General features: G+C 40.8%; 1 protein-coding gene across 3 annotated transcripts in view; it reads right to left on the bottom strand.

The window, feature by feature from the left end:
- The window catches only part of ddah1 (dimethylarginine dimethylaminohydrolase 1), an 88,111-nt gene that overhangs the window by 53,187 nt on the left and 11,250 nt on the right, over window positions 1–23,674 (bottom strand). Inside the window, exon 1 of one of the 3 annotated variants that reach the window (XM_031859831.1) lies at window positions 11,778–11,870. The exons of the other annotated variants lie outside the window; for them this stretch is intronic. The gene's annotated coding sequence lies outside the window, so the exon portion shown is untranslated. Of the gene's footprint in view, window positions 1–11,777; window positions 11,871–23,674 lie in introns of those variants that run through there. 3 annotated transcript variants of the gene reach the window in all.

Genomic DNA, 23,674 nt, shown 5'->3' with positions numbered 1-23,674 from the left:
ACACACACACACACACACACACACACACACACACACACACACACACAAGCTCCTGGTATTAGGTCTGAACTGGAACATTGTTGGAATTCTAGTAGCTTCGATCCAAAGCCTCCCCCTCCTCTGCAGCTCTTGATGTTTTTGCACCATTAAGGCTAATATTTACTGCAGTCTGCTTCACCGCCGCTGGATGAAAATGGTTTAGTACTCCACACATCACAAGGCGATGCACCTCTCTTATGATTGTTATCTTTAACCAACCAACAGTCGTTTTGCAGGTGGATTTTTTCAAAATGTCTCTCCAGCTGATAAGCAGTCACACCACTTCTTTGACAGCTTTTACCCAGTGGGAATTTGTTACTAATATAGGTGCAAGTTTGTGGCTTTCTTAGAATATGATCTACTGTATTTTGCTACATCTTTGGCTATACATCTGGTGGCTTAGAGTTTAAGATAAATACTGAGGTAATGCCTCATGATCTTTTCCAGCCAGGAACCTTTGTTGTATGTCATACCTCCTCTCCATTTCCTGTCCTGTATTTTGACTGTGACCTATCCAATAATGGCAAAATGGCCAAATAAATCTTTAAAACTGCTTCTACAAATCCTCAAGATTTCCTGTACCTTAGACAAGAAGGATAAGAAAAATAAATCATTTGAGAGACCATAGTTTACAATGAGAATGATAAATGCCTGTCTCCCCAGAGTTCAGTCATGTGCAGTGTGAAGATACTGTACATCACAGTCTGCCTTGATGAGAGGAAAGGCTTTTAACATAGTTATATACAGTATATACTCAAAACAAATGCAAACAAATGGGAACAATTTCCAATTAAATCATCACAAATCTAACCATCTAAAAAAGTAGCATCTTAATTTACAGTAGCGCGAATACAAGCTCATATTTTGAACATACTGTTTAAACATATTGGGGAAACTGGCCAAAAAATATTGCCACAGTTTGTCAATTGTCTCATTTTGACAAAAATGGTCTGATATGCTTTGTGTACAGTGACTTCACAGGCTGTCACTAAAAAGCCATCTGTGCTGCTTCATATTTCTATTCTTAGATTGTTACGTTGAAACAGTTTTACATCTTTTTTTAAGGAGCGAGCTGTCAGAAAACCGATGTGTCATATCTGTGCTGCTGTAAAACAAAGTACATCCAAAGGAACCTGCCGCATGTCAGATCTCATAATGGCAGTTTAGTCACAGCTGCACATCTGAAACAGAATACTGATTAAGACACACAGGCCCTTAAATAAACGTGACACATGAACAAGCTACCTAAAGTGCGCTCATTATGGCAAGCATGAAGAGGCAAAGCATGCCCAGCCTTCTGCCTTACAGGGGCAAGGCCACAAAGTTTAACCTTGAGGCCAAGAGGCCACATGTTGCAGTTCACAGAGACGGCAAACGCTCACACAGCCATGCATGCGACTAATCAGACAAGAATCCACGTGCACACACTCAGTCCAAGTTAGACCCTTAACTGTCTAATCAACAGCTGTTGAGGCACATATGCAAGTGAGCTGACTTCATGCCAGTGATAAGAGTAATACCTCACTTTGGAGTCACAGTTCAGGGCCTACATGATGGCAAATACCTTTTTAAGTGCTGAACAACGACTCTTCATTTTGGGTCCTAGCCTCGTTTAGCCCCCTGCTCAGGACATGCAGTCATTGGTCTAAATAGGATCTCTATGCATGGTGTAAAACACCCGACACATTTTCTGCGCCTACACACCCGCAATGTCACCATAAGACAAAAGTGAGTCGCAGTCATTCGTTTCAAATGATAGGAGTGACAAAGAAATCAGCGACAGAGAGCCGACCAACTGCTGTCACAGAAATCTTAGCAACTGTTCAATTAGTAGAAACATGGCGTAGCGAGAACCAGTCTTACCAGCTTATGTAAAATGCAAAACTCTTTTTGATAATAATAATAATAATAATAATAATAATAATAATAATAATAATGCATTGTATTTGTAACGCACTTTTCATAAAAAAAAATATATAATATCTGTCACAAAGGATTCAGTTGACATATTCTTGCCCTGCCATCTTTAATTCATTATTCCTTTGCAGCTAAGCCATCAGTTCAGATGGCTGGGATAAACGAGGCTGTACTCAATAAGTTCAGACCGTGGCTTATTTCTGCGACTAACTCTGACTGTGCTGTTTCAGTTCCACTTATTCCATCACCATCTCCACAGACACCAAAAATCCCTGTTGGGTGGTTCGAGGAATCTGCAAAACAGTTGCATAATACAGGAGATTACAAAACAAAGAAGTGAAACTGAATCGCATGATGTAAACTGACAATTTAACCATTTGCGGGCAAAAGATTGAATTTAAAACAACTTAAACTTCCAAACTGGCTGTAAATGAATGAGAAACAGATGCAGCAGAGTCATTTCTGCTGTGAACAAGACCCTATGGGTGACTGGGGGGGGGGGGTTCCATTCACAAAGGACCCTAGACGAACTTCTGCTCTGAGTTAATGGGCCGAGAATGATCAGCTCTAACCTTTTACTATAAGCATTGGAAACCAGGATCCAATTTTCTCATGCATCATAAAGGAAAAAGATCTGACAGAAAAAAATCTTTGCGTACATCGCTGCAAAATCTTTCCAAATCCCTTAAACTTTGTTATGATTTCTGGCCCAAACCATTTAAGACTTTTCCCAAAAGAGGCCGACGGCTCTCCTGTTGCTATCACCCGGTGATGTCATGGACTCAATCTGAAAGGATTATGCAGATGGTGGGAAAGATGAACTCAGTGTTAGCTGAAGGAAAATGCGGATTCCTCTGACAAACTATGGGAAGAATGACGAGGAATTTGGCAACATGTTAATCTCTTCCTTCTTACAAAAAAGATTGGGATCGACACCAAATTGTTTCTTTGTAAATGCTCAGCCTGAATTTCGTCAAACAAAAGTAAATTCCTCCTCAAGGCTGCAGGAAACAAACAAAATGAACAAAGACGATTTGGGACAATGCAAGAGGGTCGATGCCAAATTCTCTCTGTGTGAGAACAATCAATTCAAGGCGCTCGCTTTCTTGTGTTCCATTAGTCATTGTGCTTGAATGGGAATCACAATTGAGGTGGAAGAACATAGTGTTATTATCGCGATTCCACTTCCATTACAAGTCGGTGTCAATAAAAAACAAATAGAAACATCTCCCAAGGATACAAGTTCAGTGGAGGGGTAAGTAAGGGATCAGATATGGTATTATTATTATTATTATTATTATTATTATTGGTATATACTATATTTTACATTCCTGATGTATAATTTCAGTACATTGCAACAGTCATGAAATAGCTGTTGAATAAGTCATTGCCCTTTGCCGACTCTTTACTCACTGTGTCGGACTCCATGAATGGTCAGTTTGTTCTTCCTCTCTATTTATGGTTAATCCCTAAAGTCAGGAAGGATGTGGAAGCATTCCTGTCAAAATTCTTGCTACAATGATACCACATTTAGGTACCAAGACCAAAACCAACTATAAATGTATCTTACTCAGAAGTATCGCCTGTGTAGCCAAAGCCTGAGAATAGCTTTTTCCTGTGTTTGATAGACTTTCAAGGTTGTCCATAACTATTAAAAAGTGGATTTCTTCATTGATTTGAATGTGAGAACTGTAGGTTGTTTAAGTCAATCCCACATACACCATCCTTCTGCCATAATGCCATATAACGCTAGCACACCAAAACTGCTGAGAATAGACACACAATTCACTACTATTTCAGTAAAGTTTGCTACAAACTACAGTGTCCAGCTATTTCAGGAAATTACTGAGCCAGTAAAAAAATGAAAGTATATATTTGGGACCCATTTTTAGGGATTCAAATCTACAGTAAGAACCAAGGGGCTTGGGGAAGTCAGAAAGTATGAAAACACTAATACATAATTTGTGTTGGTCTTCTCATGGCCTTTGCAAACGGTACCAACAATATAGAGTACTGGCAGCCTCATTCTTTAAAACAAACTACATTACATTCTAAACAAAGCAGGATGATTAACAGAAAAGAAAATCAACCTATATTTTGTGAATTACAGCCTAGTTCTACCCAGTCAGGCCTCAATTAAGTTTTCAAAGTGAGAATGAACAATCACTCTTCAGACATGTCAACATGTGTCTTTTTGTGATAAGGCATAGATGTGTTTCAAGAAGTCACAAGACAAAGAGGGAGGGAACCACTAACCTAAATGATCAAACAGGTGTCCCCCTCTGTCCATTCTTGATCTATGAGGCTGTATGAGGTCAATGAGTCATAACCCATGCTGGCAGCAGAGCCTTACATGGTCAATACGTCCATATATGAGTCTAACAGTCATGCCGACTAGTGCTGAGCAGGTGACATTCCTGAGGAGACCTTGATGCCCCCCCACTGCCATGACAAGGACATTCCTGTGAGCCGGACGCGTGACTTACCATCCGTTTGCAGCTTTATCCGTCATGTGGCCGGTATTTTGACAAGCATGATGTAACTGCTGAAGTCTTAAGACTCATACATGGTTCAAGCACAAATGTTGATTCAACTTGTCATGGTCACTTTGTTCTACGTGATAAAGTGTGTCGTTTTGCCCTCTATGTCATTATGTAATGTAATTCTAACTTGCACTCTGCACTAAAAGAGTCAAAAGTAATTGAGCTTGAGGCCATAATGTGAAATTGTGCATTAAATTGTAGTTTATGATTGGTGTGCACTCTCCAGTTTCCCCATCAGTCTGCATATAGTTTCTGTGTATGACCTAATGAAGGGCCATAAACCTTCACAGATGACATCAAATATAATCTTAAAAAAAATAATAATAATAATAATAAAAAGGGAATCAATACAGACGCAGTGATAGAGCTACAGATTGATCTGCCTGGAGGGCTGTGTAACAGTGACGTCCATCTGAAAAATCGTCAGGGTTTTTTCTCCAAATGGCGGACAGTGTCAAACAAAAACAAACAAGTCGTTCAAACCAAAAGGTGTCATTTACGTTTTTGTAAACCCTAAATGTGATCATATAAAAGCAGACATGCTGTCAGAGGACTGGAATGTGAAATGGAGCACAGTGGGAATGTCTCACAGGATGTGTGTGTGTGTGTGTGTGTGTGTGTGTGTGTGTGTATATAGCTCCTCCGCTCTGGCACCGGACAGGTGTGCTTCTTGGGATTGAACAATCCCTGTTATTGCCCAGCCAGCCTTTTATTACTGCCTCGCACCCAGCCAATCACATCCAAACACTGGTAAACAGGTAGAAGAGAACAACCATCAATCACTTTGTGCGCTGAGACCTGACCCGTGCATATTCACACATACACACGCGCAAAAAAAAAAGATGACCAGCAACACAAAGAGCAGAGTGTATTTCTGGAGGACAATCCTATTTTTCCAGGCATGTTTCTGTCATTATCATTCCTAGAGTAGCTCATGTTTGAAGTCAGCGGGCCGTAGAACAGCACAGCACTCACTCTGCACCGAGTGGGATGGCTGGGAGGAGATGATGGGGAAAGCAGGTGCTGTGATCGGGGCTACGCTACCGCTAGAGAGGTAGAAAAAGAGATGGAGAGAAATAGAAAGGAGGGGGCAGCAACGACGACAGTGAGAGCTTTCTGACCTTATTTCCCTGACTAGACCCTACCTCCGTCTGATTCGTTTTCATATCCACTTCCCGTTGCTGCCTGATCAGTGGGTTTAGTCTATCACGCCCACGGTCTGCCTCTCCGTTTGTCTGTGGGGCTGTGTTTATATCTGATAGAGAGTATCAACAAAAGCAAGGCTGTTCAGCTGTTTTCCTACAGAGCGGTATGGCACTAAAACCTAATGGTGCCTTAAGCGTTTCACTAAGCTCGAATCTTATATGAGATACCTATTTTGAATTTTGACCATATTTGCCTCTGATTAGTAAAATCATGTTCAATCAGATTATAGCTGACCAAGAACTTTAAAAAGGAACATTTTTGTAGTTATGGCCATCATTAATCACCGAAGTTTTTGCTAAGATCCGGGAAGAGGGCAACATCAGAGGACTGCCTGACAGGTCAAGAAACACAGTCCGTCAGATGATTAGAGAGGCCGTATCAAAGCCAACAGTTCAGCTGATCAGAGATGGCCGTAATAATCTTTCAATGCACAAGAAAACTGTGCTACCAAATATGTAAAGTACACATGGTCACTTAGAACTAAACAGATCTGTAAACGGCAATGGATGATTACAGAAGGCAGTTTGAGTCATAATATTCACCAGTCCACCTTTTTTTCTATTCTTCCAAATAACTTTGGATAACCTGGGAGTTTATTCAAAACGTGTATGAACATCTGACTGATTGGGTTTCTTGCCTTTTCAGACTTATGGTCGTCATCATTTCCAGATCTCAGCAAATAATTTGAGAACAATGTTGAGTACAATGTTATGAGCAAAAAAAAGTGCGCAACTTTGACATTTATTTACCTCTATTTTATTTATTTCAAGTTTATTTATTAATAATTGAATGCATGTGTTTATTTATTTATCTATGCATTATTTTTCCTTATACATTTATTTTTGCATTCCAAATAATAATCATTATCATCATGTCATTGAAAGGGTGTCATGGGGTCAACTTTTCGCAGGGATAACATTTTTTGTAGGCAAACCCCAGAAGCAAGCATCACACTGGTTCCCTCAACAATAAGCCAATGGCATTATTCCATTGGGTTTTGAATTTTTTTCAAAAATAAACTCTGTGGCAAACACAAATTTATGATACTTACACATTTTGTTCAGCAAGATAATCATAATTAGTCCTATTAACTATAAAATAAGAAACTAAATTATGTCTGTATGAGATTCCCTTACTCTCCTATTGACATAGTTTTTAACTAGCCAATATACTACAGCAGCATAATAGAAATACTGAAATTCAGTTGTGGCTTTTTCAGTGGCCCAATCTGGCCACACTTGAAACATTTCTGGGGGTGCCACTGAGCAGAGCAGGAGACCAAGTGAGGACGGGGAAATTTGGTCTGTGCCGTGTACAGAGGAAGTATCTTCCAGCTGATTTGGGGCTGATGTCATCTTTCTCATCAACAGTAGGCTGGAGAAACAAGCGTGTAGTGACATCAGCAAGCCGGGTCATTACGGAGGTCAGAGGGGAAAGTTGTTACCATGTTTGATGGATAAGGCTTCCATGACCAGTACTACATATGCACGGCAGGAGAAGCACGATTTAAAGCCAAGGACAGCATGCAAAACTGTGCTTGTGGGTGACCGTGTCAGGGGCTGACATAATGCCTGTCAAAGCTCAGATAAGCATTTAAAGGGTGGACCTATAATCTATAATCTCAAAAGCATCATGTAGACCCTCCTGACATGTTTACATACATCATATATACATATTATATTATTTTATCAGACAAAACTGCACTAACAACAAACACATCAGGTGTAGCCAACCTAATGCTTCATTTTGGGAATAAAATTCAGACCAGATGATCTAAAGATACATCACTTTACAAGAAGAACTGCTGAGTAACGATCTTCAACGTTCATATGGATCACTGATAAAAACATTGTCTTTTTCTCACTCTGATTCTCAGCAGCCAGAGTGGGTCACATCTATTACCGTCTCAGTAAATAAGAAGATCATTTACAATCCCTGAACTCTACAACCTCAATTACAGAAAATGTCAGAACAAGGTGTTAAAACATTGCTGGTTCTCATTTGGTATTCATGACTACATTGCCTTTAGAGGCACCAAAGCTATTCAGTTAAACATTTTACTCTCCTCACAATTCAGAGAGGATTTGCAAAGTGAATACTGCATGACAGGGCAAAGTCACATTAGGGGTTTTAATGATGTTGTGATGAAAGGAAACCTGGCACATGACGAACCCATCAGAGGCCTAAAGCAAGAACAATGGAGCCGCAATGTACGTTTGGTATCTGGCCGGGATTAATAGCATACACTCAGGCATGGATGTGCCATCACTTCACTACAGCAAAGTCTTTCAGGATTCTATTGAAAATACAAGAAAATGCATTGAAAAAAACAGTGGCAAGAAACAGAGCCTGTGTGCATGACAGTATCAATACTTAAGTTATTAGGCTTCATCCTCTCAGGGCCATGAATATATGTGTCATATTTCATGGCAATCCATCCCATATTTGGAAAGAATCTCTCTGGACCAAAATCTGGAAGCACACATGAACACTGTATTGTGTAAAACAGGAGTTTGTTCAAAGTTGCCCTACCCCAATTAATTGACCCGACACTCTGAAAACATAAGAGGGGAAATCTCAAGTATGGCTCCGAAAAATAGGCACAAATGTATTACTGAATATACACATGAAGAAGGGTGTTATGGGTAACAGTAGGTCACAGTGCATGCCCATTGGCTGAGGCTGGCTCAAAATACAAAAGAATAATAATAAATCAAAGTTAAACTCAAAATCTGTACAAGTATAAAAGGAACATCCATGTCCTTGTCTTTGGACAACCAACGTGCTTTACTTTGTATCGTTCAACTATGAACTGAAAGTAAGAAGAAAAAGAAAATATGGATCCGTAATTGGCTGAAGATGCAGTCAATTTGTGTATATATGTATATATATGTATATAGCCTGTTCTGCAACAAAGTTCAGTTTCTTTCGACAGCAGGTGGACGGGGGATCTGCTCAAACTGCGAGACAGCAGTCCAAACCTTCTAGCGTTCCAAAAATTCAGCCTCACTGGAGGCGGCAACTAACGTGCAGCTGAATTAAAGCAGTGCCGGCCCATCTTAATGTATAACAGTTGGGTATGCTTATTGTTAGTAACATGGATTACGCTAATGGTGTCATAGGTCAACATATTGATTTGTTAGATAGAATATAGGGAGTCAGTGATTAATGTCTCAGTATTTGCTTTGATCTATTAATTTGGTTGTGTTGTATATTGTCTACACAAATTACTCTATTTCATTCCATGCTTCTCTGACCACTACATAAGCATCTACACTATATCAGAGGCTAACACTGTAGCTGCTGCCGTTACATACCCAGAGTTAATGAGGCAGATACATTAAGCAGCCCTCCTGACGCCTTCGGGCAGATCTATAGAAATCTCTGACAGGAACATATAGATAACCAGTAACCAGATAAATTACTATTCAAGTTAACAATGTAGACGCATGTAAAACACACACACATACACCCACACAAAGCTGACCTGACATGCGCAGCAGCAATTGAAGCTGACCCGACATGCCTGGTTGAAAAAGGTCAATCAATAGCATCCCAGGGCGGTGACGAGGAGGAACTGTGCGGTCTGTTATGGCTGGACAACGAGCGCGGCTCTCAGCCAACAGGAAACAGACAATGTGTTCTGGTCACTGCTGGGACACGCCGACCTGTGTGCATCTGGAAGGGATGTCTGTGTGTACAGTCATGTATTTTGAGTGTACGGGACAAGCTTTTGAGGGTGTGTGCTGTGGTCTGTTTTCTTATTATCTAACTGTGTGTATGAATATGTTTGGCTGTGGATGCATATGTCCATTTATCTGTCAACTTCTCTGTGTTTGTCTTTGTGTATTTGGGTGGGCTGGAGGTTGGGATCGGAGGACTAAGACACGTGAAGAAGAGGGATTATGGACTGCATGGAGATTGCTATGAATCTATGGGTGCACCGACAACTACCACTGGATCACTTTGATACTGAAGAACATGTTAAAATTAATTTTTGGACGTTTATTTTGCGGTGGACATGAGAGACGATGATATCTTTGTTAAGAATATGTTACAATGAATCTAAAATGTGTTCATCATGTCTACATGTTCATATTCGACTTGTGACTGAGATGGAGTACAATTTCTCTGCAGACTCCTCAGCTAAGACAAGCAGAAAGAATTAGATTTGAAATAGATGTAGCCCTGCGCTATTGAGTTTTTGTTCCATTTGTGCAGCTGCTACTACTGAGTGAACCCGCACTGTGGTTTGTCCACATTATCTTTGGCAAACAAGACCCAAAACATGACCTGCACACTCTTCTCCATCACATGTCTTTCTCCCGGGAGACACGTTTCACTGCATAACGTGACAGATAGCTCGAGACAAGCATTTGTGAGCAGATCTCTCAATGTTCCATCTTAGATAAATTGATTTTGTAGCAGAACTAAACTTTCATACTCAGGGCCGACTGCAAACAGATGCCACCAGCTTTAAAATGCCTTCTCTTAACAGATTCTGACATTTTGCTTTGTAGGCAATTATTGCCATGCATTTCACCAATGTTATGTAATTATCTTGGATCTGTCAAGCTAAATTAGCTTGAGGATTCAGACTATTTCCACAAAGAAACAACAGTTTCAAATTTATTTGAGCCAACGGTTCCCATGTGCTTCAACCTTTCCAGCAGAGAGTGTGCTAAAAGGGAAATGGACCCATTATGACGGAGGAAAGGATGGCACATTCTTCCCTAATAGCTCTGTTGTAATGATCCTAGCATTTGTGAGACATTGTACCGTCTCCCAAACATTACTGGAGCTACTTGGCCATCATTCAGCGTTGTCAGGCCTCTGCTGAGAATTGTGAACCCTTTGATAAGGTGTCCCCCGGGTTCAAAAGAACACAACAGGTGTGATTTAGTCCTTTTCGGGGCTTATTTGGCTGCAGGCTATCCGAGTCATAACCACCTTTCAAGTCAAATCCCAGACTCATGCGAGGCTTTTTACCTCCGACAGTGACTGAGCATAATTGCGTCTCTTACAACCACCAAATGTTACTGGACCAAAAAATTAAACCACAAAATGATCTACGTTAATTATCAAGATTATTCAAGTCGTCAATTTAGATAATTAATAAAACATGAATTGCAAAAAGCATTAATGCCCAATCATCAGCTTTTCTCTCTTTTATGTCACTGTAAATTGTACACCACTGGATTTTAGACTGTTGGCAGAACAAAAGTATTTTAAAGAAGTCCACATTTGGGTATGAGAACTTGTGAACTAGCACCATGATGTCCCAAACTCCTAATATTTGTATAAATGTGAATGGAAACACGCAATCATTACCATTTCCTATTGCAGATTTTCTGTTAAGTCAGTAAAACGTTGTGCTGGATGGAAACTTGACGACTGTAAGTTGAATATCTTTGGGTTGTGGACTGTTTGTTGGACAAACAGTCACCTTGGCTCTGGGATGTTGTGAGATACACGTTTTAACCATTTTCTGACATTCTATAAACTAAACAATTCTTGATTAAATTAAATAGTCTTACAAACAATCATAAATTACAGGCTTAGATCTACTATAAATAACTATGAATACACTCTAGTTGGAGCAAATACAGGGCAGTTGCTGATATAACAGTGTGACCTGTAAAGCGGTTACTGGCAATGAGGCCTTCTGAAGTGATAGTGTGTTGATCCTGTCTGCTAACCAACTGATAGGAACATCCTCTACTCGGTTCATCAGTCAGCCTGCTGACCCTCCAGCCCCTGACCTGTGATCACCCGCCAAGACTTTTCTATTGAAGCCAGGCAGCGAGTGGGAGACTGACCAAGAGTGATTTACCCCCTGCAATGTTTTCATTATTAACCTGATCTTATGACAAAAGGTCAATGGCACACGTACATAAACACACGTGCACTCACAGAAAACATGTTCCTTTGCTCGGAGCTATCAAACATCTGCTACTGGGAAGTCACAGAGTAAGCCAATAGAAAATGTGTGGGTGTATCTGTGTATACACAGATACACCCACATATTTTTTTTCTCTCTCTCTCTCATAAATATATATTTTTTTTTTTTACTCTTTCCAATTTTCCGGAAGTCAGCTGGGGCCTCCCACTGCTCTGGGCCCCAGCGGATGACTTTGTATTGTGGGTTTGGAGCCCCAGAGCAATTAGATGAGTTTATGGTAAGCGCTAAGAAGCGGAGAGGCTTGTCATTCTGTCAGATCTGATTTCCCCCTCTCTCCTAACGCCGACCTCTCTGTGCTGCCAAGGGTGGACGTGAGCCACAGCCGTGTACTAAAGAAAAAAAAAAAAGAAAAGGAAATTTTACCCTGCAGTGTTTCTGTTTTTACTTCCTGTAACAACATTTTGAGCTAAAACATGCTGAAGGCAACTGCATTCGATGCATGGCAATGTAAATCATTTTTATCCAGTTAAGGGGTACTGATGGAGACTTGCAGATTTGGGATACTTTTGTATGAATAGATGGACCCACAGTGGCGTTGTGAAGTGATCGTACCATGCATGGATTTTTAATAGCAAAAAAATAAATTCTCCAACGCTGAACCTCCCGTCACATTCACTGTCCTACAGTGTCTATCATCGTACAATTAAAGTGCTGTGGGAGGTTGTAGGTAGTCATAGGCTGCAGAAGGAGTTTGTATAAACACACAACAGCTTCAAAACAATGCCGACAAAAGCAATAGAGTATCCAACGAGGAGGTATCTTGGCATGGCATGACACAGGAGACAAATCCAAATGATTTTTTCCACAAAGAAAGAACATAAAAAACATATTTTAAACAGTGAAAGCACTAGCATAGCATTCCCTACATGAATGAAAAAAACTATGATGCACCTCCCCGTGCAGTCCCATGAGCGTTTCCCAACACTGTTGATGTCTTTTTTCCAAGTGCAGTGCCAAATAAATACTTCATCCGCTCCACCTCTGAGGCCTGTGTATCCTCCTGAGTCTTTCTATGAGATTCACCTCTTTACCAAAGCATTCGCTGGAAAACTAAATAAACACAGTTACACAATGGAAAGGGGGGTCTTACGTAACTGACACCAGCCATGCCGCGGCCTAAATGTAACAATTTTGATGGCCCTGAACGTGAATACTCTCCCACTCGCACACACTTGTATACAAAACTTCAACCTGCTATGTTACATGTAGTGTTGCTTCTTAGATGAGTAAAGAAATACCTGGAGGTGAAGCAGATCCCTCCGAGACTACACTCGGCAATCTTTTCTGACGATGATGTAATGGATACTAATGCTGTAATGTATTTTCTCTTTCAAACTTTACCCCCTTAAGACTTATGAGGTAAGGGGTAATGACAGATGTTTGTTAACTCATCCAATACATGTTGCATTCATATCCGAGGCTCTTTGTTGAATATGATGCTATCGGCCCAAATTTGTCACTGTTGTACTTTCTTAAAGGGTAACTTTTCAACCTGGACCCTATTTTCCCATTTTTATTTGTACCAAACTGACTAATAGAGTCAACAATTTCTGAAATTGGTTCCGTGTTGAGTGAGAGCACTGTAGTCACGCAGCCGCTCACGGGCTGCAATGTAATTGTATCAGGGCAAGGTGGCACCGACATTTACGTCCACTCAAAGTACTTGTTTTTGCCATCGATGGGCTCTGATTGTTATTACAAGTGTCCGACACTATGGAGAGAGTCTAGCTCAAGGAGAAGTCTCGTCCTGAAAACTCCTGGAAATGAGAGTGCTGAACGGACAGAGTTTGATATGCTGGAGTGCAGAAAGTCTAGCTTAGTGTTATCTAAAATATTTTCAATGTCATTGTTGAATATTTAGATGAATTCGACAGTGTGGATGAAGTCTTTGAGATCTTTTGAATTCAATGGCAGAGGAGGGTGAACCGGCTGCTGTAAGGCTACGTAGCTCGAGAGACTGGTGGTGCTCCTGTGGGTGCTGTGACTCTATGAGACCCACAGCAGAAGAATGCTGTAAAGAGTGGACACAATAACAGACAGGTCGCATCAAGCAAAAGTAATAGAAAAACATTATATTTCTCTGTGGGTCCTTTCCATAATGTTGTCAGACACTTCTGGACTGAGCCCGTCAGTGGCGAAAAACAAGCACTATTAGTTGACGCTGCACACTTGCCCTCGTGGCTCATTTCGCGGCTGACAGTTACAGCTTTGACCCTCAATACTGGACCAGTTTCAAAAACTGTTGCCCCCATCAGTCTCTTAGGCACAAAACATGGGGAAATAGGGTCCCACAGTTACCCTTTAATGTAGCAGTAATGCATGATTTTTAGGTTGTAATACATGGGCTAGCATACCTCTGAGTCACAGTAGAAGGGCAAATTTGTCTGCAGTTAAAGAAATCGATACCCGAGACAAAATTGATACAGATGACACAAGTTTGCTTCCTAGAATTTAATTAGCATTTAAAAAAAAATGATGGTTGAGGTTGATCAGAGGCTGAATTCCCCACTTACAACATTTCATGTTTTCTACTCAATGGCTGCTGCGTGATGGGATGCACTTATGCTAACATGCAATCAAGGTACTGTCTGGTATAGGAGTCAGAAACCTCTGTCAGGAGGACCTAACTTCCCAAAAACCTGTTGCCAAAAGGTCCTTCTCATCTGTCAGAGATACAAGTTAGACAAATGCAAATAGTCTCTACGGGAAAGTAATGCTCTTTAAGTCTAGTGTGCCTAATCTAATAGTAGTAGTCTATTTTGTTCATTAATTATAATGGAAAACATAAATAAATGTCAAGTCTTTCAGCTGCTGGCAATAAAAGCTAGTAAGTCCAGTGTGTTATGTGCCAGAAAGACAAGGCATGCTTTATTTTGTATAACATATCTATACTTTACTCCTTTTTAATGCGTTTCAAATGTTTAGAAGTACACTTCCTCTTTCTATAATAAAGCAATAATTGTTTTTTATTATCAAATGAATCTCAATATCAATCAAGGGTTTAATCTATATATCAGAAACACATGAAATAAGTGCATCACAATTTCCCGAAGCCCAATGTGTCATCTTCAAATTTCTTGTTTTGTCCAACCAACAGCCCAAAAGATCCCATTTATAGTTATATAAAATGTTATTTTAAATTTAGTAGCAAATACTCACAACTGAGGAGCTGGATCCCACTAGTGTTTGGAATAAATCACTTAATCAACTAATTATTTTCTAATTTTTGGACAACTGGATTATTTAACTAATCCTTTCGGCACTGACATATTGACGCTGGCTCTGCATGTGCTCTGTGCGTGACTGAGGAGATTGGCTGGTGGAGAAGACAAATGTGTTTTCAGTATGATCCTTGGCGTGAGAACAGACTGAGAACGGACATCACACCACACTGTGACAGCCGAGGGCAGACAGGGGAGGCAACACACACCTCCCTGCCCAGCCCCGATACCTGCCCTGCCCCTCAGGACCTCTCTCTCACTCACTCACACACACACACACACACACACACACACACACACACACACACACACAAACGCTTACCCATCATGCACATGTGAATGCGTACATGCACACTCATACAGTACTCTTTAAGACAACTGCCAATTTACAACCAAGATTCAAATTGTTAGAGATTGATGGTGGTGTAAAAACTTTTGTAAAAACCAAACCTTTTGCACAATACGCCTGAAATGCAAACTTGTAATTGTCCGTTTGTGAACACGCCCAAAGCTGCCAAATACAAGGATCACAAGGATCTACAGTCAGACATATCAAAGATCCTTGAAAATCCACAGTTAATGACAGATGCTTGATTATTTTGGCTAAGATGGCTTCTTCGAGTCTGAACAAAGACAATGTGACATCAGAGGTGTTGGGAATATTGGCAGACACAACTCAAATCACTTCAGTTCAGGTACTGAACGTAAACGTCGATGCCCACGTGCATGTATATCACCACTAATTATGGTATTTGATCCATGTCACCCCAAGCTGTAGGCAGCTGCTGTAGGGTACATACTGGTAATGTGCGAAAGAGTTACAGGGTGCAATTTATTAGCTGCTACCAAACAATACATAGAAAGCGGTATGATATATTGCCGGATTGCTGTAAAACATTACCTTAAATCCTGGCAGTCAATAAAATTCCCCCAACACGACATTTTTATTTTTTTGTACAAATTCCAGTCAACTTCATTGTATTAAGGTGGCAGCAGAACATCTCAGAGACGGACATCTAAATGGCTATAATAAATACATTTAAAAATATGTTTCTTGTCAGCTGTACGAAATTACCGTTTAATAGATTGTTTGATGGCAAATTGCAGCAGATGCAGCTGAGACACACTACTGTAACACAAGCACAAATTACACATGGGTGCGAGAGATGCGACAGACGAGCACTGTCCCCGTGGCCTCCAGCCGCGTCCTGATACTCCGAGAACATTGTGGCACCCAGTCGATACATACCGTCTCCTGACTCACCCTCATGGGGAAACTAGACACCTGGGTCTCACCTCCTGCATCTGAGAATGAATGGACTCACATGCGCACACACACAGTGAGCAGGCTTGTGTGTGATTGTAAATATACGGGTGCAAATTCTGCATATTAATATTCATGCAGATTACCAAGCAGTAAGCATATGCTAAAACAATTCTGCTTCAGTATTTAGGAAATTAAAGGGGGAGTGTGCAGGAGGAAGAATGTATCTCTCTCTTTTTTGTTGATTTTTAAACAGTAAAAATTGTGGGCCTTAAAACCCAAACAATGAACTGAAAGATGCTAAAACGCTTCATGGAGATGAGGAGAGAAAAACAATTTGTGAATGTAACTTTATCAAAAGCTTCAGTTTGGATATTTTAAATTTAACTAATAACTTTATTTGGCTTTTAAACCTAAACATATTCTCAAAGACATGCTAATACCCAAGCAATCCAGAGAAAACTTTAGACTGCGGAAACAGTAAACATCAATTTAAAATCAGAATATTGATATCAGTTTATGTCTTATTCCTTCTAAGCCTCCTGAAAAGAAGTGAACAGAATACTCAGCTGCACTTCTGTGCAGATAACGCTGCATAATGAAGGCTTTCTTCCTGAATGGTCTAAATCACTGGATCATTAGCTCGGCCTCTGCTAATCACACTTATTTCAAATTGCTAAAAATCAGACTATAATTTATTCCCAGGGAATGGAAATCACAGTAGCATATCGTAGAAACAGCACATTATCCTGCTTAGAAACATGAATGATGAGCCTGATGACGGCCACAAGCCGAAACGCATTGGTTTTGCAATAAAACGGTTCTATATACTGTGTTGCTGGAGTTCTGATCTATTTAGAACCGTGGAAATAAAACACATGGGTACAACAGGACCACATAGTGTTCAGCAGCTGAGCTTCTCGCATTACTTTGGCCAAGATTTACTCACTGTTAAATTCAATTTGCGTGTGTCCCCTACTTTGGCATAATTAAAAACGACTGCAAGTCGCATGAGTCAGACTGAATGATGGAACAGAGACAAAATGCTCATTCAAAGAGGGCGGTTCTGGAACTAAACAGCGTCTGAAATATACCACTTTCCTTAAAGACCAATGAGCAGACCTTCCCAACGAGGCAGAGAGCAGAAGAAGTTCAAGCAGTGACAGGAACATTTGCTCCACGCTGTGATAGAGGGGCCAAAAATTAAGAAGAGACATGTGAAGCATGCATCAAAGACAAAGTATTTACATTGTTGATGAAATATCATCCGTTAGTGATTAACGAACATGTCAACAAAAACAGAAACCGTTAAACCGTTAAATCTCTATAAATCTGCAGCACTACAACAAGTTGGTTGGGGAAAGACAAAAAAACGAAGGCAAGAAACGAAGACAACAAAAGAGATGTGGTGACAGGGTGTGGATACTGGAGCGTGCTGCAGAGACAAATCACTTCATGTTCCCATCAGTAAGATCATTTTGAAACAATATTGGCTTTGTGCTCCGAGAGTTGAGCAGATGTGAAAAACAGTGTTTGCTCTGGAGGCTTCGCATTTTCGGCAAACACAGCAATGTACAAAAATGACTGAGCCTTGCTTTAAGCTTGTCCTCCCGGGATGGCATCAAACAATGAGACATAAAATTGACTTGATTGAGTGTGTGCCTGCTGTCTTTAACGGCGACAAAAGATAAATGGGAATAGGGGGGTGAAACGCAGGCATGTGTGCAGGAGAGAGCTCTTCTATGTGTGGAATTGAGTACACATTCATATGCATACCACTATGTGTTAGCTCTGTTGGCGTGTATGTTTGTTTCCCATCGGTCAAACAAAGACTAGTTATACTGTGAATGACTAAAAGGGTGTGAAAGGGCAGTGTATTTTAAGGTGCGTGTTGAAATAGATGTGGGCATCATAGCAGTGTGTCGTTGTGCGTCAGGGGTCTGGCTCCTGCTGGCTTAATCTTGACATGTAAATACAAAACCCAGCCCCTCCAAGCAATGTGAGGCGAAGGGGTGAAGAGTTTATAATTCGCTCAGTGTCTCCGAGGCGTTTCACTCAGAAACTACCAGAGTGGAATTGACATGGAGGGTCTAAAGTCACAGTAGCACTTGGGAGGAAGTTTATCAGGAAATAGTGCTTCTTTAAAACGAGTTTGATATTCTCAAAGTTGATTTTCAACTTGTGAATTATTTCCCCTTGTTTTTACTGTAACAATGCAGTTGGTCTTGGTCAATGCTTCCTCGCTTACTTCACTCTCGACGTAGCTCCAAGTCACCAGGAGCACTGCTCTGTTCCACACAAACACCAGAACAGTTTCAACCATGTTCTTTCAACACTGCACTGAGCCCTGCCTGCGCTACATGTCTGAATCGTGTGCAGAATTTAATTATTTCAGCTAGCGTGAGCTCATTGGAATGTAGACCAATTAAGTAAGTAGTCTGGCGGTAAGTTCCTTTGATGGTCTGTCGATTTAAACTGCCAACTGGGGAAAAGCACAATCACGTCAGCCTCCTGGTGATAATTACAAGTAGGATAGAAGTGTTTTTCACAGGCTCACACCTGTCGTCACACACTGTGGAAAAAGGATCTTCATGTTCAACTTTTCAGTTACATTCCCAGGCTACTTTAAAAGACCATTCATCATCATCAAACAGCAAATCACCCATCTGAATTTCAGTATTCTGCTTAAAGCATTTAGACAAGATGCAGTTACTGCTGCAACTAATGATTGCTTTCCATTATTGATCAATCTATTGTCTTTAAACAGTGACTATTTCCCTCACAACCGTGTATGTTTGGCCTTTTTAGCTGTGGCTCTATGGCAACTTTGGTTGATTGACCACTGGGATCCACATTAAAATATCTCAACAAAAAAACTTTAGTGCTAATTAGCATGCTAGCACGCTAAACTAAGATGAACATGTTAAAGATTATACCTGCTTGACATCAGCATGTTGGCTTTTTTCATTAGACAGTAGGTGCACCACTTCCTCAGACAAAGGTATATCTCGTTTTCAGCACCAGGCGCTGCAGCCAAATCCCATCAACGGGCCTTGAGATAAAATGACGGCTCTTAAGATTGTGGTTGCTCGGTGACGGCAGAAAATAAACTGTGCATTTAACCACAACTGTCAACTGGACTGACAGAAGAGAGGGATGGTTGTAGCCTGCAAGATGTAGGAGAGTCTTTTTGGCTCTGCATCTCCAGCGATCAATAAAGTTAATGTTGACAGTTTGTATCTTTCAGGGAGTCTGCTGTTAGAGTGACAACGAAAGGGAGGGAGTGAGAGTGAGAAGTCAAAGAGACTGGGAGAGAAGTGAGACAAGTAGAGGGAGAGAGAGATTATAAGAGTGTGCAGGGATTTATCTCAATAAATGTATTACCAGTGAAGTATGTTTGGTTAAAGTGAGGGCCACTACTAAGTACATAGACACAATCCTGCTGCATCCTACTCTTTGTTTGTTGCATAATCTGCCTTCAAATGGCAACAAATGATGTATGGTCAACATGCCCAAAGCAAGCAACCAATGACAAATTAACAACACCTTAGTATTTGAGAGCTCTTTTCACTCTTTTAATACGTGCTTTAGAAATCCAATAACATTTCTTGAGCTATGAATGGGATGTTCTGAAGTACAGTTGCTAATGGTGGGTTATGTGTTTACTTTCAGTAACACAGTAATCAGGTCAAAGAGGCTACCCCTTCAGACTGACTTGGTGAAACAACAAAAACTGAAATGTGAAGCTCGAGTTTCTGCTCGAGACTTAAACCAATCAGAAGTGATAAATTACCAAACAACCAGATCCACTACAGAAGGGCAAGAGTGCCCAATGTTTGAAAAAAATACAAACATCCCTGGAAGATTTTCTTCTTTCTGAAAAGATCAAAATCGCATTAATACAAATGAAACGTGTCCCTGGGAGCCACGTCTCCCCAAAATCTACCGCGTCACCCCTCGTGTTGCGTTACTTTGTATTTGCAACATTATGTTTCCGATTCAGACAGCAGGCAAAAGATGGAAAGAAAAGAGAGAAAGAAGAATAGAATAACATTATTAGACGTAAAATTGTATCCCCAAACTTTCACAAGTAAAAAGGGGTTTCGTCTCTGGCTATGCTGCGCCCTTTCTGACCTCAGCGCGACTTTTCTCAACACCACCGTGCCTGGCCCACTTCCTGTGTCTTCCACTGCTCTGTCTCGCATACCAAACCAGACATTCACACACCCACGGTGACGGCTGAGCGTGACCCGGTCATCCTGTGAGGCTGAGAGGAGTTCCTGTTCACCAGAGTACTGCCTGCAGCTGTCTAGCAGGCTGTTGCGCCACGCGGGGTTGGTGGGTTTGCCGTGGGTGAACCCGAGGGAAAAAAGGGAGCAGGGCGTAAGGTGACAGCAGGGTGGGCGGGGAGGACTCTATGATCTATTCATGTTCTTTATGAGAGACTTCCTGGTACACACGAGAGGCAAAGTACTGGCACGTGTTGATCGACTCATACACAACACATTGTGATCTTGAATGCAGAGTTACTGTAGTATCACGAGCTGTAGCTTTACTGCCAAAAATAACAGTTTTAACGGGGAATTAAATATAATATGCTTTAAACCTAACTGCTAACCCTTCGTTAACGTATAAATGATATATTTATATATACATACATGGAGAACTATATGTGTATATCTGTCAGATGTGTTAACCATATTCAACATTCCCTCTTTTCCTCATAACGGGTCATATATTTGGAGCGTTTGTTTTGTCAGTTAGCTACACAACAGTTACATCTGGCAGTTCCTGGGTTTAAGTATTTAGTGACAACAAATATGTAAGAAGTAGTTTGACTGACATGACAACAAGGATAAGTAGGAATTCAGAACATCTCAACTGAATTTAGACTTATATCCTTTGAATATTCCTATTTGAACCATTACGTATTTAATCTTAGGTTTAGGTGTGTAAGCTCCGACTCACAGTATGAGAAGCTGGTTTAATATGTCTGGCTCACTGCCAAACTGTTTGGAGTGGAATGCAAAATCGGCATTCCCACTGCTGATTCTCAATGAGTACATTTTCATGCCAACAGAAGACATCTCAGCTGCACAGTAATTTAGTACCACCATTATCAGATTACTGGAAATATAGTTTATTCTTCCTGTATTAAAGTCAAGCTCAGCCAAAAAGAGATTCTGACTTTTTCACTGGCAGACCATCTACTATGTTGAGTGGTTGATTTGTGGCAACAATGATCCTGAACTTCAGGTTGTTGAATGTAAATGCAATCAGCTTCACCCGAGTAAGACCTTGGAAGATATTATGATTTGATATCCTTTGTGAGAAAATGTATCAAAAGACGGAGGATGTGAGAGGAAGCAGCACTGCGATGTTACAAACGAACACGCCAGACGAGGAGTCAGACAGACAAACAGTGAGAGGAAGGGCAGGTTAAATGTGGAAGGAATGTCACAGACCGTTAGGGAAGGCCCGTTGACCCTGGCCCACTGGCGGGTTCCAGGTGTCTTACCCTCCTCTCCCGTTCACACGCGGATGCCAGGCCTCCCTGAAGGAAACCAGGTCGGTTCCGTTAAGGAAGTCACACAAGAGCCAGGAGGACAGCGAGGAGTCTGCATCTGCAGGCTGTCTAGTCAAAACAGGGCTTCTGTGCTGTCTGGTGTTAGTTTGGGGGCAGCTTCATGAGGCATGACCAGAAAGGGGCCCGCACGGACATATAAACTGCCAGGACTGAACCTAAATATTACGTCTATGAAAACATGACCTAAATATTGTGTCTGAACCAAACTTTTCCATCCTGTCTCCAGACTTAAATTGACACCTAAACCTTTTACACTTGTTCCGACAGATTTTAGCACTTTTTAATGGCCATTATTTTCCAGGCTCACTGAGTTTAGCTTACAGTAACTGCTTACAGCAGCGTGCTATTATAAGATACAGTAAGTATCGACTGACGAAATAGATAATGGCTACACTTGAAGTCATCACAGTGTCTGGGGTAGTGCCAGTAAAAGGTGGCAGGCTTAGTAACCATTTCACGGTGGATTTAAACTGTCCATTCAGTTGATGAAGCTAAATCAAACATCACCGCCCCGTTCTGAACTCAGGTCTTTTTGCTTCAGTAAAAACAGTGGGAGTAAAATGTGAGAGTGGAGGATGAGGGGGGATTTTCTTTTTAGACAATCAAGTTTGTCTGTCAGACTCCAGCACAACCTGAAGTACAGATATGTATACAGAGAAAAAGTCACCCAACTGCAGCTACTGGGAGACAGCTGAAATTATATGAAGCCGTTTATCAGAGTTCAGCAACATCACTACTTGTCATGGCTGCCAGATTGAGAGTCGAGTTTATTTTTGACCAACAATATACTGCAAAAACTGTGCCGCAAATAGTTGCTGTACTTTTTTAACAACAAAACCAATTTCAAGAATACTTACAGAAAATCCTTGCAGCTTGGCTAATCAGGCTCTTGAGAATCTCAGAACTTTAGACCGATATTTGAGTAACCTTTCCAAAGGGTTAAACCGTCAAAATGTTATACCTGCTCTGATTTGAATAACCAGCAATCCCCTTACCCAACTTTTTTTTTTAAACTTAAATCACTTCTGCTAAAGCAAGACTATCAACTACATCTTGTTAAAACGTTTCTCCAGAAGTTCCTGGATTTGGGTGCAATGCTAATTTCTTCACTTACAAATCCATTTGTTGTGCTTGTTTGGTCATTTCAGGGCTCCAGACAACCTGCTTGCACCGAGGTGAGGTGGCACAGCGAAAGTTGTGTTCATGAAGATTAGGCGGTGAAGTGACATAATATGTACTAAAAACAGTATAATCAATGATAATTATTTGTGCTACCTTTCTTATTTTCTAAAAATTGTCTCTCTGCCAAGAACAGGGACAGGGATCAGGACATTATCCCTCACTGGCTTACGTAATTATTATGTAATTACGTAACATGGCGGCAAACTACACATACTGCTACTGGTCGCCCTGATCGGTGTGCTATCTTAACTGACTCCACTAACTGTCCCTTGAGTTCAGGCTGAACTGCAATATAGTGTTATCTTACACCTTTTATCCTCTCACACATAAAGGATAAGGATAAGGATGTTTATTGTCATTGTAAAAACATACAAAGAAATGTTGCCGACATAAAGGGCTATACCTGAACTCATTTACCCGAGTTGGTGCTGAAAAAACTACCAATAAAGTATGTAAGCAAGCAAATACATGCACGTTTTGATTGGCACAAGGAACGCCAACAGTTCAAAACTTGCATCAGAGCATCTACAGAGAGCAGTGATGGTACTAAACAATCAAATCCACTGTGAACTCATCCACACTAAATCTGCAGTGCACTCACTTACTTCCCGCCAAACAGACACTTGAGGACATTTTAAAATAGATTATTAATGGGCTGATTGACTCACTCTTCTTTAAATGAATAGATAAGTTATGTAGACAATTAAAAAGGTAACAGGAAGGACAGTTTGGCAACATGTGCGTCTCTCCAAA

This window comes from Anarrhichthys ocellatus, unplaced genomic scaffold (genome assembly GCF_004355925.1).
Source record: "Anarrhichthys ocellatus isolate YVR2014 unplaced genomic scaffold, GSC_Weel_1.0 scaffold22, whole genome shotgun sequence".
NCBI lineage: Eukaryota > Metazoa > Chordata > Actinopteri > Perciformes > Anarhichadidae > Anarrhichthys > Anarrhichthys ocellatus.
The sequence above is the reverse complement of the archived record's forward strand: the minus strand, read 5'-3'. Positions and strand labels throughout refer to the sequence as shown.